This window comes from Malaclemys terrapin, chromosome 14 (genome assembly GCF_027887155.1).
Source record: "Malaclemys terrapin pileata isolate rMalTer1 chromosome 14, rMalTer1.hap1, whole genome shotgun sequence".
In the NCBI taxonomy this organism is placed as follows: domain Eukaryota; kingdom Metazoa; phylum Chordata; order Testudines; family Emydidae; genus Malaclemys; species Malaclemys terrapin.
Window position 1 is genome coordinate 36,385,305 of NC_071518.1, and position 14,345 is coordinate 36,399,649.

Below are 14,345 nucleotides of genomic sequence, written 5' to 3' on the forward strand. Positions count from 1 at the left end.
AATATTTGAATTGCTTACCTACAGCTAGCTAGTTAGTTGCCTCTGTCTCTAATATACACAGGCCTAGTATCTGCGTAAGACAAATCGCCATCTGTCGTTTCTGCAGATATAATTGTAGCTGACAGTGTCTTTGGTGCCAGGCTATGCCACAGACTCACAACAGAAAGGTCAGTGGGTTGGGGTTATCACTGTTTGCAGTATCCTTCTGTCCTTCCAGTTGCTTATCTCAACAGGGTAGGAGTCCACAAGGCACCCTAAGGCCTTACAGCCTTTTTAACTACTGTGGCCAGAAGGGTGTTATATGTTATAGATGTGCAAAATATTATCGTTATTACTACTATTTGTTATCATTATTGGGACCCAAATCCAGCTCTCTTTACACAACCGGTAGGCGATCAATGCTTCTACTAACTCCTGTGGGAGTATTGTTTGACTAAGAACAGAATCAGTGCAGTGGGGTTTGGTCCATAGTTATCGTCATGCCTTTAGATTCCTCAGGGGCACTCCTTAGGAGGACACACCTGCATCTCCAACTCCGGCTTCCAGCCCCGATGCCCAAGGTCTCTATTTTCCCTTGGTGATCTCACCCTGGAGAACCAGCTCCTGAAGGACTTACTCAGCCAGAACTCCCGTTGAAGTCAGCCCTGGAGAAACCGACAGTAACTGTATTGTTAGTGAAGACGCTGATGGAAGAGGGCAAGAAACTCTCCTGCTGACATGGTGGTGTCTGCACGGGGGTAAAGCTGTAGCGCTGTATGTGAAGACAAGCCCTTACAAACCCAGAGTAGCGGAAACCTTTGCTGCATAGGGAAGACCAGGTGCCCTTTGATGTAGCATTCTCCTCACAGGCCTGGCCCCAACTGCTCCCTCCCTGGAGCTCTTCTCCCCTTCCCCCATCCCCCCCCTGAGGATTCTTAGATCCTTGTCTAGAAAAGAGAAAACTTCCCTAAAGCCAAATGCACAGGACATTGTAGGCCAAGGTGTGGCTTGTATGCAAAGGCATTATCTTCATCAATCTTCCTGATGGCTCTTTTCAGAGTAGCAGCCGTGTTAGTCTGGGACTGGGAGTGGCTGAGCCATTACAAACATTGAATCTATCTCCCCTTGTAAGTATTCTCACACTTCTTATCAAACTGTCTGTACTGGGCTATCTTGATTATCACTTCAAAAGTTTTTTTTCTCTTAATTAATTGGCCTCTCAAAGTTGGTAAGACAACTCCCACCTGTTTATGCTCTCTGTATGTGTGTATATATATCTCCTCAATATATGTTCCACTCTATATGCATCCGAAGAAGTGGGCTGTAGTCCACGAAAGCTTATGCTCTAATAAATTTGTCAGTCTCTAAGGTGCCACAAGTACTCCTGTTCTTTTTCCCCATGTTAAGTTCTCCTCACACCTTCTATGGGTCATCTCGATTATCACTTCAGTTTTTTTTTCTTCTGCTGCTGATCGCTCATCTCAGTTGATTGGCCTCTGACAGTTGGTATGCGTACTTCCACCTTTTCATGTTCTCTGTATGTATAAAGATCTTCTGTCTGTATGTTCCATTCTATGCATCTGATGAAGTGGGCTGTAGCCCATGAAAGCTTATGCTGAAATAAATTTGTTAGTCTCTAAGGTGCCACAAGTACTCCTGTTGTTTACACCCATTAGCCCAGCCCAGTGACCAGTGCAAAGGCAGAAAGCATTAGCCCAAAGGCTGTTTGACATGAGCACCCGTCTCTCTCCACACTGCTCTGGGGACTGTGGGCTCAGTCCCCCAGCCCCTGGGATCCTGGGCTCGATGGAAGCCATTTCAACCCTGGATGTAATTTACAGCAGCTTCAGAGGCTGCAAAGGTCAAGACTCTGGTGGTGCCCTCGGCCCACACCCCTCCTGCCTCCCCTGCACAGAGGGAGGGGGAAACTGGTGTCGCGGAGCCAGTTATGCTGGTTTTGCACCACTTGAGGATTCCCCTGAGTGAAGGAGAGTCCTTGGCTGCCCTGTTAGGGCAGCTTTCCCACTCCTGGTGCTGCTGCCGTGGTGCAAAGCAGGCGGCACAATGGCTGAGGATTGGCCCATGTGGGCCCAAATCTCTTCTGATTTACACCAGTGTGACTCGGGAATTACTGCACTGCAGCCAGTGGAGTGACAGCGCAGGGTTCAACCTGTGTAACTGAGGCCTGAAGCAGGGACCAGGGGCCAGCGCTTTACCCCACTGGGAGCAGGCGGGGGCTGTGTAATAGCAGACACCCCATTCCCCAGAGAAGTGAGTTCATTCAAGTGTGTCAGTTTGCATCCGTTACCAAGGCTGAACAATCCCAGCAAGTAAGGGAGGAAAAGGCAGAACAAAATACTGGTTATGGGCTCGAGCCTCTAGATGCTACTTCTGTGGAAACAAATGAGCATTTAGCCCTTGATTCCAAAGGGAGCAGGACTGGGCCTTTTCATTGGGGTCAAGCTGCTGTGACTCCGTCAATGGGAGGTCACACTGGGGTCAAGCTGCAGTGACTCCATTGATGTCAATGGGAGGTCACACTGGGGTCAAGGTGCAGTGACTCCATTGATGTCAATGGGAGGTCTCACTGGGGTCAAGCGGGAGTAAGTGGCAGGGGAATCAGGCCCAAGGGCCAGGGCCGGCTCTGGCTTTTTGGCCACCCCAAGCCAAAAAACAAAACAAAACAAAATGGGGCGGCCAGAACGGCAAAGCAAAAAAAAAAAAAAAAAAAACCTGCCGCGCAGCTGGAGCATGGGTGCAGGGGGACCTCCTGGGGGGGGAGGGAGGGAGCGGGCGGGCGGGAGAGAGAGACAAGGGGGTGGCCAGGGCTACAGCAGGGGCGCTGCCACGCTGCCCCTCCCGCTGCGCCGCCTCCTGCCACCTGCCGCGAGGGCTCCACTCCGGTCGGCAAGGAGGGAAGGAAGAGGACTGCCCTGCAGGGCGCTCTGGTTCTCTGCACCGCCGCCCCCTACAGGGGGACCGGAGCGGAACAACAACAAAAAAAAGCGGCCGTGCCACCCTAGGATTGGGCGGAATGCCGCCTCCAACAATCTGCCGCCCCAAGCACCAGCTTGCTCAGCTGGTGCCTGGAGCCGGCCCTGCCAACGGCGACTGTAGGGCCAAAGTAAGATTTTTTTAAAGTGGTTGGGAGAAATGTTGAGCCTCTTTTCCTGCCTTGTATTCTAGCCACGCCCTCCCGAACGGGCCCCATTAGAACAGAAATGTGTTTAAAAGCAAAAAACGCATCATTTTTTTATATATCTGTAACTTCCTGTAGCCCCTTCCACTTTCCTAGTTCTGATGTTTTTTAAAGCCTTTACATCCAATATTCTCACTACACACCAGTTCTTGTTGGCCATCGCTGCAAAGGGAGCTCTTACTTGGCAGCTTGACACGCTAGAACAGGGGTCGGCAACCTTTCAGAAGTGGTGTGCCGAGTCTTCATTTATTCACTCTAATTTAAGGTTTCGTGTGCCAGTAATACATTTTAATGTTTTTAGAAGATCTCTTTCTATAAGTCTATAATATATAACTAAACTATTGTTGTATGTCAAGTAAATAAGGTTTTTAAAAAGTTTAAGAAGCTTAATTTAAAATTAAATGAAAATGCAGAACCCCCCGGACCAGTGGCCAGGTCCCGGGCAGTGTGAGTGCCACTGAAAAAATCAGCTCGCGTGCCGCCTTCGGTACCTGTGCCATAGGTTGCCTACCCCTGGGCTAGCATGAGCAAGGAAATTGTTTGCTCTGAGCCTGGCTTTATTGGGTGAGGTTCCCTCCCCATCCCCCAGCTGAGAGATTGACACTGGCTCCCTGGTATTTATGTGTTTACATTCCTAACTCAGTTCTTTTCTCACGGAAGGGCCAGGCGAGTGGTCATGGGGCTCTGTATTGTTAATTGTCACTGTGATAGGGAGCTAGTTGTATGCCACAGGTCAATGAAGTTGCTGCCGGAAGACTGCAAGTTTGAGTGAAGTTAATTAATCTGTTTCTGTGGAGGGATTACTGAGACCTGGATGACAGGTTTCAGCGTGGTAGCCGTGTTAGTCTGTATCAGTAAAAACAACAAGGACATCAAGAGACACCTTAGAGACTAACACATTTATTTGGGCATAAGCTTTCGTGGGCTAGAACCCACGTCTGGGCACATGAGACAATTGGCTCAGTACCTGGGAGGATATGTCATTGGGACTAGGAACAGGAAGCAAAGGGAAGAGAGAAATCTGGGAAAGGCACCTCCTCCTGCTGTGTACCTGTGATGTGTCCTGCCCGCTTGGATACTGCGGATGAAAGGTACCTGTGGTGAAAAAGAAAGAGACGGTGTGTGTTTGTGAGTAGGAGACCATGTAAACAGGCTAGGCAGTTCTGCTCAGTGCGTAGCTGCAGAAGCACCCATGTGACAAGCACCACCAATGTGAAATTGGAGGGATCTTTAATAGTGATTGTGCAAATAAAGGGGCCTCTTCATTCACAGAAATAAAATGACAAGACACACTCCTAAGTCCTTTCTTAGGTAAACATCCCAGTGACTTCAAGGGGAGGTTCGCCTGAAGAAGGACTGAGTAAAATCTAAAGAAGGACCTTAGGATTGGGCCCCAGGCCTCAAGGCAACTGTAGCTATGGTTGTTTGCTTCTTTGATTACACATTTTCAGATGAAGATAATGAATATCCACACTCACAAAACTCCTAGACTATAGGGTGTAACTGTCCAAAGAGCAACTAAGTGCTTCAGTCTGGCAACTTGTAAATAGAGGATCTTATCTTGCAAATGATACTCACATGAGTAGGACTGTTCGTGCCATGAAACCAGCCAAATTAAAATGAGAAATTAGACATGCATTTTGAACAGGGAGTCTGATTAACCATTGGAACACACTACCTCGGGAAGTGGTGGATTCTCCAGCACTTGATGACCTCAGAGCTAGAATGGTGCCTTTCTGGAAGACCTGCTTTAGCTAAAGACAAGTTACTGAGCTCAATGTGGGTGAAAGTGGGTGAAAGTTAATGGCCGGTGATAGATGGGAGCTCAGACTAGATGGTCTAAAGGTTGCTTCTGGCCTTAAATCCAATCAATCTGTGATGGCAGCTCCTGGCTGGCTCCCCATTAACTATCGAGCCCAGTTCAAGGTCTCTGTCCTGATATTCAAAACCTTCCATTGGATTGACCCCAGAAGCCTGTGAGATCACCTCCCCCTCCACAGCCATGACCTCCTTCCGTAGCTCCATTCTACTGGAACAATCAAAGTATCAGCCAGTAGCCGAAGGCTCATGAGTGTGCCAGACTGTGGAAATTCCTTCCTGTGAGAGAGGAGTATGACCACGGGCGTGACCATTTACAGAACAAATTGCAACCCCTTTCCCCACTTTCAACATAGCTTTCCCTAAGTAGCTCTTCACACATCTGCTTAGGGCTTGGTCTGAACCATACTGAAGTCAATGGAAAGACTCCCAGAGATACCAGTGGGCTTTGGATCAGTCTTTTACTCAGGCCTGGTTTATGGCTTAAAAGTTCGGTTGAGGTAGCTATGCCACTTGGGGTGTGAAAAATTCACACCGCTGAGCACCGTAGTTATGCTGACCTCACCCCCAGTGTAAACGTGGCTAGGTCTGTGGAAGAATTCTGCTGTTGGCCTAGCTAATGTTGCTTAGTGAGGTGAATTATCTACAGTGACGGAAAAACCCCTTCCGTCACTGTAGGAAGTCAATAGATAGCTGCAGCATTGTAGCTGTGCCACTGTAGCACCGGTAGTATAGACATGGTCTTAGTCAATCTCACCCTCTTAAATTCACTCCTAAAAAAATATTTCTGGTTAATTAGATTTTCTCCCACATGATAAAGCTGGTGGAGATACAAGCAAATCTTCACTGTACGTGATATAATGGTGTTTCTAACATCCCTGGTCACAAGGAGGCCTAAAAAGCACCAGGTCAGTTTGATGCTTGAATGGGCCTTAAGTAAATATTATACAAAATGATGGCGAATGGCCAAATTCTGTCCTGTGGGAGCGTCACGTGTCTTGTGTTCCCAAGCTCCCGTCACCCGGGGCAGGAGTTCAGGTGGCGGCTGGAGGTACAGCACGCAGAAGTGTTTGTATTGGGAGGAGCAGGCTGGCCATGTCCCTAGCCAGCAGACCATGATCCACTGCGGCCATGATGCACCAGCCAGCATGGACGAAGCCGTTCCCCTTCTCTAGTGCTCTCCAGGGAGCTGTCCTACTGCTGTGTGAAGAGAGAAGTATCCCTCACCCTCTTCCCCTTCCAACTCACCCAGGCAACACATGGGATTGCACCTAAAATTCACCTTGGGGTGCTGGTGGCTTGCGTGTCACTCTGGAGGGGACATGCTGGCCACAGGACCCTTCTGTGGAACTGCAGCCCTTTAAGGACTGACGGACGGCACGTTCTGGACATTTTAGACCACGCTTTCCCCTCCTCGGAATCACTGAGCACCCCAAAAGGTTCCTTCCACCCTTTGGAGAGAGGCGTTTACTTGTAAAAGCCCTAGAGGAAGAGAGAAGCCACACAAAAGTCTTGCTGCTGCAGCTAAAGAGAATTTGGTATTAGAGTTAGCAAATGTTATTGCAAAGTGCAGGAACGTATCTTAGAGGAGGAGGGGGGGAAATAGCCCGTGGCTGGGGTGTTGCTGAATGTTTAGAGTCGGGGATCGGACAGTGGAGAGTGGGATGGATGGGATTGTCCCTGCTAACTTCCCCATAACAAATAAATGACTGCTTGGGGATAAGTGATGTGGGGGCAGGGATAGCTCAGTAGTTTGCGCATTGGCCTATTAAACCCAGGGTTGCAAGCTCAATCCTTGAGGGGGCCATTTAGGGATTTGAGGCAAAAATCTGTCTGGGGATTAGTCCTGCTTTGAGTAGGGGGTTGAACTAGATGACCTCCTGAGATCCCTTCCAACCCTGATATTCTATGATAATCCAGAGCCAATTGGCTTGTGTTTAGGAGTGGGTAGCCTGGTTCTCTTGTTTCTACAGTCTCCACTCTCTGACCTTGCCAGCTTTGCACACATTGCAGTGGAGTTACTCCTGGTTTAACCCACTGGCCCTGACAGCAGAATCAGGTCTGATGAAGTCCCACAAGCATGAAGTGAGCTCAGACCCAGGCTCACCATTTGTACAGGGCTCTGGGAGCCAGGTCCCGCTGAACCCCAGACCACAAAGCCAGCCTGTTGGTGACCTACTTGTGGAACTGTGCCCTCAAATTCTCCATAGAGATATTGTTATGGTATGATTGTGGCATAACAATTATGTGTTTTATGCAAGATAAGGCATGTGAGAGGTCATTGGAAAGGTTATGATTTACAGAATATGAGTATCCAGTTTGTAGGCATATATCATTTTGGTATCTGAAGTTAGGAATATTGTCTATGCATCTATTACAAATGTGTTTACACCTGGGGAACGCCCACTAGAAGAATGCAATTAGTCTAGATGACTCATTGGGAAGGGTCATTAAGGAGAACAATAGGTCTTAGAAGAGGCTAATCTCCCACCAGGAAGCCTTCCTGGGGACTCTGCAAACAGGCTTTGTGTTATGGCTGCAGAGACAAGTGACCAAGTCACATGGTACTGGACTCCATGATAATACTAGTGTTTTTCCACTGACCGGGGGCGGGAATCAAACGGAGAGACAAAGGATTCCTGCCATATGCAAAGACTATTTAAGGCAGGGGAGTGACATTATCGTGGTCCATTCTTCATTGACTCCCTGCCCAAGAAAGAGGACGGCTGGAAACACCTGAGAACAAAAAAGACTGGACTAGGGGAGAAGGGCAGAGCCCAGGCTGGAGGGTTGTCTGGCCTTTGAAAGAAATATCTGGGGTTTTAAGCAGCAAGCAAGTGCAGCCTGCCTTCAAGAATCTCTGCAATCTGCCTAAAGCAACATTTAGGGTGAGAATTTGCTACTTATAACCAGTTTCTTTAGTATATTAAGTTTAGATTGCATGTTTGTTTATTTGCTAGGTAATCTGCTTTGACCTGTTTGCTATTCCTTATAATCACTTTAAATCTATCTTTTGTAGTTAATAAACTTGTTTTGTTTTGTCTAAAACCAGTGCGTGTGAAAATCATAACCTGGAGCAGAAAGCTGTGTATATCCCTCTCCACATTGAGGGAGGGGTGAATTTCATGAGTTTGTGCTGTCCAGTTCTCTGTGCCACGCAAGATGGTACAATTTTGGGTTTACCCTCTAGAGGGCAGTGTGCACTTGAGAGCTAAGCAATTCCTTAGCTGAGTCTCGCCACGCAGAGCTGATTTCAGTGTCTGTGGGTCCCTACCTGTGTGCTGGTGAAAGTGTGAGACTGGGAGCGTGTCTACAGCTTGTCACAGCATTACAGGCTGAAGGGGAACCCAGGCTGGTGCGTCAGGTGGGCTCAGTGGTGCCCAGGGATGAAAATAAGTTAAAGGACTTACCGGTACGCCGGAGTCCTGAGCGGGGGCATGGCCTCAGCCGGAAGAGGCGTGGTCTCAGCCAGAAGAGGCGTGGTCTCAGCCAGAAGAGGCGGGGCCTTTCAAGATTTAAAGGCCCTGGGGCTCCGGCTGTGGCTGGGAGCCTCAGGGCCTTTAAATCACCCCGAGCTACCAGCTGCAGAGGCTCAGGGGCGAATTAAAGGGCCTGGGGATCCCCGCAGCGGCCGGAGCTCCGGGCCCTTTAAATCCACACCTGAGCCCGGCTGCCGGAGCTCCAGCGGTGCTTTGAAGGGTCCGGGGCTCTCCGCAGTGGCTGGAGCCCTGGGCCCTTTAAATCACCGCCGCGGAAGCCGGTCCGGTCCGGCATGGCTTACTGGCTCTTGCTGGTACGCCCTACCAGATCGGACTGGCTTACTTTCATCCCTGGTGGTGCCCCAGTTCCAGGTGGCACCCCCAAGGTGGGGGGGAACCCATCACACCAGTCTAATAGGATTCACTGGTGGTTTAGCTTCTGTGGCATCCGGCAGGTGGCTGGGACTCCCTCGTGCCCATTGATCTCACGGCATTAGGGTGGCTGCTGGGGGCTGTGGCAGCTGGCCAAGATTAGAGCAGCTGTCGGGTGTCCCACAATCAGGGACCTGCAAAGGTGTCAGAAAAAATGATGCAGCCCTGCATGCTCCCCAGCTGCAAACTGGGGGTCTGGGCCATATTTAGCGTGGCGAGATAATCCAAGAGTAGAGTTCCTTCCCAAATTCACTCTGATGCCGGTTAAACGCTGATCCTGAGGGGGGAGGAATTCCCTCCTCCTCGCTCACATTCCCAAAATGATCACCTCCAAGCATCCAGACGTCTGGGAACGGTTAACGATGGCCCACTGTGACCCAGCCCCCCAGAGCCTGGCAATCCTGTGAACTGCCTCCAGTCTATTAGCCCACTGAGCAACAACATCCAGTGTAGCGTGAGTATCACACAAGTTCTTTGCCTCACACATCTTTAAGCTCAGAAGGCCAGATCCTCAGCTGGTGTAACTCGATTGACTTCAGTGGGGCTGCCTGACGCCAGCCGAGGATGTGACCCAGGGTCTTTTCAATGCTTATGTCATGCGCTGGGCTAGGGGCTGGGCCACAATTGTCTGCATTTTATCCCTCACAAGGGCACATTTTCAGCTCTGTGTTCCATCGTTCGAGACAGTCGTCGTCTTCAACTACAGACACCTGGGCATTTGCTGCAGCCTCTTCGCTTCCCGGGCAGGTTGAGAACGCCATGAATTTTATGATCAGTGCTGTAATTAGTCTTAGCATTGTGGTAACTCACAGGAGTCCTTGTTATGGACCCCACGGCGCTAGGCACTATACAAACATAGGACAAAAAGCCAGTTCCTGCTCTAAGGAGCTTGCCATCTAAGGCCAGGTCTACATTACAGCCCTATATTGGTATTGCCACGTCGCTCAAGCGTATGAAAAATCCACATGCCTGAGCAACCTAACCCCCATGTAGACAGCACCAGGGCTGGATGAACCACCCCAAGGCCCAGCCCGAAGCCTCTCCCCCCCGAGGCCCCAACTGCTGCTTGCGTGGGGGAAGGAGGGAATGGATAGCAGGGGGCAGAGAGGAGTGAGTGGCAGGTGGGGCCTCGGGGGGCGCAGGCCAAGCAGGAGCAGGGCCTCGGCCTGAGCTGTGGTCTCAGCACACTGGCAGCCCAACCGATATCAGGTGTTTTGTATGTATCCCAGCAGGGAGGGTTTTAAGGACGGATGTGAAGGAAGTCGGTGGTTTTGCAGATGTTTATGGGGGGGCTCCGCCCAAGGGACAGCCCAGGAGAAAGCACAAAGGTACTTGTTGGAAAATTACCAAGCGGGCTATGAAGGCTGGTGGCGCTGCCAGGGAGGAGGCAGGCGTCATCCATACGCCGAGACATTGCTGGAACACACACACATCTCTTATCAGTTCCAGACACGCTGCAGCAGAACAGAATGGTGACGGCTTCTCTCATTTGCTTCCTGCTCAGGGGCAAAAGGGAAGTTCACAGGATTGCTAAAATCTGGGGTGCTGGGCTAAGTTCCTTGTAAGCTGTGCAGCCGTGCAGCAGGCTTTCAAGAGCCATGCAGGCGGGGAGAGGCACCCCTACCCGACCCAGCCCAGCCACGCCGGAGCTGTGGCGGCCCGGGAGAGGGGCCTCTCACCCAGCCCTGAGCTGCTGCAGTGAGCGAGGGCTGGGAGGAGTCCTCTCTCCCCACCACAGCCCCAGGGCAGCCTGCACCCCAAACCCCTCATCCCTGGCCCCACCCCAGAGCCTGCATCCCCCACATCCCAACCCCCTGCCCTAGCCCTGAGCCCCCTCCCACACTCCGAACCCCTCATCCCCAACCCCACTCCAGAGCCCGCAACCCCAGGCAGAGCCCTCACCCCCCCCGCACCTCCACCCTCTGCCCCAGCCCTGAGCCCCCCTCCCACACTTCAAACCCCTCAGCCCCCCCCCACCACACATCACCTCCATATTGGTGCACATTCCAAAATTCATTCCACACATGGATGTAAAAAATGAGAGGGAACACTGGAGCGCTGGGTCACACATGGCCTATTTCTAATTGCTCATCAACACAGTCCAAAAGGTGAGACAACACCTCATTGTCAACAAACACTTTCCCACCATTTGTTCTTTTAACCACAATGGGTGCGGGTCTGCTCCAGGAGCAACCCCTGGTCTCAGGCTGCAAGCTCTTTAGGGCAGGAACTGGCTTTTTGTTCTGTGTTGGTACAGTGCCCAGTCCGTGCCTGGTCTGTGACGCGTGCTCCTATGAGTTAGCACAATACTGCCATCCACAGCCAGTTGATCCTCATAAGCAAAGTCCTGTACACATAAATGATTGTCAGCTGGTTTGGAGTTGCTGAAATTGCGCATTATGGCCCTGGTGCAACAAGAGACTTTAGCAAGTACATAACGTTAAGCAGATGATTAGTCCCATTAACTTCAGTAGGATCACTCAGTCCTGCACTTGTTCTGAATCAGGGCCTCGTTACATTCAAGTGGTTTGAGATTGTCATACCTCTCCAATCCGTCCCAAATGTCTGTGCTCTTCCATTCAGCATATGCACATCTGACCCTCTCCCATATATTCTTTGTTGTCTGATCTTCTTTGTCCTCTCCGATACATAGATAGCCAACCTGTTCCATACACACTGTGCAGCCTGGTATATTAAGATCATTGTTATTAAGAATATTTCTAGGTGCCCATGATGCAGTGGCAGGGAAAATATTATTTTAGTACCAAAAACACTACCAGGCTGTACCACTATTGAGGTCAATGGGAATAGGTACAATAATAAATCCTACATCTGGGAGTACATGGCGATAAGCCCCTATGCTGCAAACAATAACCAATGAGCAGGGCCGGCTTTAGGACTTGCGGGGCCTGATTTGAATACCCGGCGGCGGTCTGGGTCTTTGGCGGCACTTCGGCTGCGGGGGGTCCGCTCTGCGTCTTCCGCGGCACCGAAGGACCCCCCGCCGCCAAAATGCCGCTGAAGACCCAGAGCGGACCCCCCCCCCCCGCCACTGAAGTGCTGCCGAAGACCCGGAGCGGACCCCCCGCTGCCGAAGTGCCGCTGAAGACCCAGAGCGGACCGCCGCAGGGTGAGTAAGGCGCGGGGCCCTCTTTGGTGTGGGGCCCGATTCCGGGGAATCGGGGGAATCGGCCTAAAGCCGCCCCTGCCGATGAACATCCACATATGGATAAGTCAGGCATGTGCATGTTTGGCTCAGGGCCTTAATGAACAAGAATCAATACGAAATAAAAGTCGCTGCCAAATAAATGAATTAATACAAATCAATGTTGATTGAAGAGGACTATTAAATACTGAATAAATAAGTGAACACTCCATGCAATGCACAACCTGTGGAACTCCTTGCCAGGTGTCCCTAAAGCTCCGACTGGCAGAAGCTGGGACTGGATGACAGGAGATGGATCATTTGATACTTACCCTGTTGTGTTCGGTCCCTCTGAAGCAGGTGGCACTGACCACTATTGGAAGAGAGGACATTGGACTAGGACCATTAGCCTGACCCAGTATGGCTGTTCTTATGTTTAATAAAAAGCAAGGCTCCAGTCCTGTAATGCACTTCAAATGAGCACAGGCCCTGAGCCATGGGAATGCGTCAGAATGCAAAGGGGGTCACCTGCGTGGGGTTTATTGCAAGAAGAGGGTCTTGATGAATTTAATAAAAATCAATATTTGTTAAAAATTACTGAGAAATTAATAAAGAGCAATACTCTTAAAATTATTGCTGGTAAAGAAATGAATATAAATTAATCCTGAACACAATTAGTGCAAGATCAGTACAAGAATAAGAATTAGTGCTGATTAAACATTAATGATCATTAAGGCTGCGAGTCTGTCACGGAAGCCACGGATTCTGTGACTTTCCGTGACTTCTGCAGTGGCAGGTGCTGGCTCAGGGGCCAGCAGCAGCAGTTTGGGTGTGTGGGAGAGGGCTCAGGGCTAGGGGCAGGGGTTGGAGGGTGTGGGGGGGTGCTTACCTTGGGGTGGGGGGCTCCCCGGCTCCCACTGGCATGGCCCTGCAGCTCCTAGATGGAGGGGCCAGGGGGCTCCGCGCGCTTCCCGCGCCCACAGGCCCCGCCCCTGCAGCTCCCATTAGCTGCGGTTCCCGGCCAATGGGAGCTGCGCAGCCGGCGCTTGTGGTGGGAGCAGCGCGCAGAGCCCCCTGGCACCTCTGCCGCCTAGGAGCTGCAGGGACACGTGGAGCCGGGTAGGGAGTCCCTGCCAGCCCTGCCAACCCGCCCGCCCCCAGCACCTGCAGTCCCCACCCCCCAGCACCTGCAGGGCTCCCTGACCGCCCCCCACCCAGAACACCCATGACCCCTACCCAAGGTTCTGTTCGGGGTATATAGTAAAAGTCACGGACAGGTCACAGGCCGTGAATTTTTGTTTTCCGCCGGTGACTTTAGCTAAAACTACCTGTGACTGAAACGTAGCCTTAGCGATAAGCCCGTACACACCAGGCTGAAATACAAATGGTGTCAGCACGTCTAGGTGACCAGATGTCCTGATTTTATAGGGACAGTCCTGATATTTGAGGCTTTTTCTTATATAGAAGCCTATTACACCCCACCCCCTGTCCCGATTTTTCACACTTGCTGTCTGGTCCCCCTAAGCACGTCTAGCAACACCATAGAAAGAGGAATGCCCGGGAAGGACCCCTCTGGCAGGGTCAGGTCCCCCAGCTCAGAGGAGAAGGAAGCTGCAGGCTCTCAGTGGCCATGGGAAATAACCAGGAGCATGAACAGGCGTTACTGCAAACTATGCGCCCATGAGCTGGGCAGACGCCAGCGGTGTATGAATGTGACAGAAGGTAGAGTCCATCTTCTAGCGAAGTCAGGATGGCCGAGCGGTCTAAGGCGCTGCGTTCAGGTCGCAGTCTCCCCTGGAGGCGTGGGTTCGAATCCCACTTCTGACAAAGCTCTTTTTTTCCCCTTTCCGTGACCCCTTTGAAGCCCTATATATTTCAAATGTGCCCTTCCCGGGCTCCGCTGCGGGGTAACCGGGCAGCACGGGCACAAACAAAACAACAACGCTTTCACACCCGGTTTTAGGCGCTCCGCGAGTCGGGGGCACCGCAGCGTGAAATCCAAAAAGTTAAGCTTTGTCAGAAGTGGGATTCGAACCCACGCCTCCAGGGGAGACTGCGACCTGAACGCAGCGCCTTAGACCGCTCGGCCATCCTGACAGCCGTGAGCAGAGGCGCTCGCCCGTGGGTAGAAAAGCGCCTTAGTCTCCGCGCAGCCGCACTTCGACTCTTCAGCCCCCCAGGGAAACTGTGCGCAGCCGCACTCCGCCCGAGCCTGGACTCCGCGCAGCCGCACTTCGAATCCCTTCCCGCGAGCGCGGGTCGCCCTTGGGCCGGGGTCTTCACAGGCCCGGTG

At 51.4% G+C, this 14,345-nt stretch overlaps 2 non-coding genes across 2 annotated transcripts; one reads left to right on the forward strand and one right to left on the reverse strand.

The window, feature by feature from the left end:
• Window positions 1-13,796: 13,796 nt before the first annotated feature.
• Window positions 13,797-13,879, forward strand: TRNAL-CAG (transfer RNA leucine (anticodon CAG)). Its single transcript has one exon. It is a non-coding gene; the product is annotated as a tRNA-Leu (tRNA).
• Window positions 13,880-14,066: 187 nt separating this feature from the next.
• Window positions 14,067-14,149, reverse strand: TRNAL-CAG (transfer RNA leucine (anticodon CAG)). The gene has a single exon. It is a non-coding gene; the product is annotated as a tRNA-Leu (tRNA).
• Window positions 14,150-14,345: the final 196 nt, after the last annotated feature.